Source organism: Podarcis cretensis (assembly GCF_951804945.1).
Source record: "Podarcis cretensis genome assembly, chromosome: 3".
NCBI classification, from domain to species: domain Eukaryota; kingdom Metazoa; phylum Chordata; class Lepidosauria; order Squamata; family Lacertidae; genus Podarcis; species Podarcis cretensis.
The window spans coordinates 35643127-35646832 of NC_137172.1; positions in this window are offsets into that span (position 1 = coordinate 35643127).

A 3706-nucleotide genomic window follows, 5' to 3' on the forward strand; every position below is an offset into this window, starting at 1 on the left:
TCACTGACCTGCTAGGGCTCAAAAATGCTGCTTCACACAAGGTTTAACATAATACCTTAGTCTAAAGCATTAAATTTGGTGGGGGTTTTTTTACTATCTACCCTGAGGAAGAATTCTGTGTATCTTGAAAGATTGCAGAGTGTATTGTAAACAGTGGTTTGTTCAAAACAACAGAAACATATTTTTCGGTCTCATTACAGCAGGTTCTCTCTAACCCATGACTCAGGCTTGCAAAGTCATGCATCCTGACAGAACTAGAGCTTTTGGTTGTCACACACTTGTCACACCAAAAAATCAGTTCAACTGCTTTTCTCCAAATCCACCTGTCACAACCCTCCCCATACTGAAAGGGAAAAGAAATACTGCAACACTATGCATGTCTACTCAAAGGTAACTCCCATTGATTTCAGCAGGGCTTACTCCCAGGAAACAGTGTGAAAGGCTGATCTCAAACCTATAGAATTATTTGATCCTTGAAAGAAGATACCCTACCTAAATATGTTGACTGGGAATGTATGACTGCATACATTCAAAGCACATTTTCTTTTCCCAAATAACCTTGGGGACTGTAATTTACCCATTACAGTACACCCCAAATTCCTATGAGAAAAGCTTTGTCCATCAGCTTTTTGCTTATTGGGGGTGTTAAAAACAGGAAGACAGGAAGGCAACGAAAGAACAGAACTCCTGTGGGAAGGCAAAGTGTGGTTTAACTTAGCTGCCCGCGGAAAGGGGACTGAAGCAGTCATGAGGTTTGCGCTGCCATATAATTTCATCCTTCAGATCTAAATTATAGTAGCTGCGCACAGATTCCAGTGTCTGTGGGCTGCTTGTTGAGGCTGAAAGACAATCCAGCTTAGGAATTGCTCAGGGAACGTGGAGTCTCTGGAGAAGAACCGTGTGTCTTGCAAAAAGCACATTGTGTAAAAACAGGGTCTGAGTGCAGCAGGAGGTGTACACTGAATCCCAGAAATAACAAGGCAAGCTCTTTTTATGTACGTATGGCCCTGGTGGAAACAGCCATTTCAATAGCCCTAAAAGATCCGGGGAACTCAATTTAACAACAGCGCATTTAAACCTTTATTCCGGGGGGGGGGGAGGTGTCATCTCCAAACAGATGTGCCAGAGGAGCAAGCAACCACACCTCAGAGGTGGAGGCATGTCACAGGTTAGACTTTGTATCTGGGATCTTCCACAAGCTTTGGGAAGAGAGCTGCTGCCATTCTGAGGAGATAACACTGAGCTACATAGACACATAGGATGTGGCATAAAGCAGCTTCTGGGACACCCAAATCATTCTTTGTTATTTGTCATTATCCTGCACGCATCAAGCTATGTTCTTTACAGCAGCAGTGGGGGCCCCTATTCATAGCAAGGGCCACATTATTTTCAGGGAACATGCCAGAGAAGGCTGGAGCCAGAGGCAAAAGTAGGCTGAGCAATGGATAATATACATTTTACAGTGGTACCTCGGGTTAAGAACTTAATTCGTTCCGGAGGTCCGTTCTTAACCTGAAACAGTTCTTCACCTGAGGTACCACTTTAGCTAATGGGGCCTCCTGCTGCCGCTGTGCCACTGCCACACGATTTCTGTTCTCATCCTGAAGCAAAGTTCTTAACCTGAGGTACTACTTCCGGGTTAGCAGAGTCTGTAATCTGAAGCATCTGTAACCTGAGGTAGCACTGGTATAGTTGGCTTGTTTCTACACACTTGCCTTTGCATTCTTCATCAACAAGCAGCAGGCATTATCAAGAGTAAAAGACATTATTTCAGCCACGCAAAAAGCCTCATGGTGTGAAGGGCTTCTGAGAGGTGGGGCTTAAGAGGGGGTGGGGCTAGTGAGAGGGTTGAGGGCCAGACAGAGGTCTGGGGAGCCGCACTGAAACACCAACACCACCCTCGGTTGTCTGTGCCTGGTTTACAGTCTAGGCAAGAAATGTACTACTAATGAACTAAGTACACCTCCTGCACTAAGTTGAGGAAGGCAAGGGATTTATGAATTATTGGTCATTGCAGGCTTTTGCTTCAGCTGGAACCATGCCAGAACAGACCATGGACTTGCCAGAATCCAGCAGGTATGTGGTGGGTGGACACCATTTTAAGGCAGCCGTTTCCATTCCCTGGGTTTTCAAAATTATTTTCTTAAAAGAATTCAAGGGCCTCGTGTGCTGTGGTGCATCTCATCCCTTTTTTAGAAATGTAGTCTGTGAGTGCAAGAGGAACCCAGTAATACCTCCCCACTTTTCAGCTCTACTGTAACCGATACATAGATGTCATTGGTCCCATGCCACGCCAGATGCGCTGGTGAAAATTCATTCTGTGCAATGTGGATCCTGCCATCCATAACAGGCAGCATTTGGGCAAATAGGAAGGCTGCAAGCATAAGAGACTATGCAAATTGGTTTGCGGAAATGCATATCCTTTATGGTAACACGGTATGTTGTCACAAAAGCACAGTGTGGTAGCTGTGGGAGACAGCGAATCTACAGGTCAGGACTGGAAGCCACAGGAGATGTGTTTAGTTATGTACAATGCAGCACCTCCAGTTTGCCACTTTCCTTTCCTTGGTGGTGATCAGTTTTTTCCTCTACACTGTGAAAAGCTTCACCTATTGATTTTTGAAACTCGTGCCCAGCAAATAAAAGCATGCCCAATGCCTAGCATTCTTGCTTCTCCTGTTTTAATTCCTCAGCTATCCAAGCCTTTCAGGGAACGCTTCATGTTCTCAAGCCTTTCTGACAAGATTTTGCATTAAAAAGAATCAGAACAGGGGAGCCTTAAAAGCACTCCTTTGTCGGCAAACAGACTCCAGTGCCTTTAAAAGAGATAGCCAACAAGCGGCAAGAAAAGCTGCACGTGCGGATTTGTCTCCCTGCCATGTAGTCATTAAGCACACAGGGTTGTCTATCCAGGAAAGAATGTCAACTATGCAAACAGACTGGAGGATAATAAGAGTGCACCCATGTTATCATCATAATCATCAGTGCAACCATATTTAGAACACCACTTTAATCATACTGCAAGTGCTTTCCTTCTGGAGCTGAACATTATTATGCATTCCTGCTCTCTTATAACACATCCCCACTGTCTCTTCCCCCATTTTTAAAAAGTCTGATAAAACTCTTGGTGAAGGGATTCCCTTTTATGGAAGTTCCTTTATTCAGCCTCTCCCCTATTCCCCATTTATCCCCACTTCTCAAAAGCCATTCCAAGAAGAATCTCATCGGATGGAAGATGCTTTCTGACCTGCCACACCTGCTACTGCACAATTTGCTTGTGCAAAGCTTATGCAGCGGTTAAACTGTGTCTGTTCCTTATGGAGTATTTGTTCTGGGTTGTTGCTGTTCTTGTTTTTAGAGCAGGGACATTGTTTAAAAAAAAAACTTGAGCATTCATCCCGATTTGTTTGCAGGGTGTTTACACGTCTTCTTGTTGACCATCTCTTCATTTCAAAGTTATCAATACATTTCCCATCCCTTTCCTGACTGAAAAAAAAAGTTTGCTTCTTTTTTTTAAAAGAGCATTTTAAAGTACAGTAGAATGAAAGAGCGCTAAGTGAAAGCGGATTAAACCTAAATTTCCCAGAATGTGCTCGAATCCCTCCCAGAAAAATATACCAACCATCTTGGAGGTGCCAGCGTTATCAATGCTTGTTTACAGAGAAGGAGAATGCAAGCTTTTAATTAAGTCGTCACAAAGAGAATC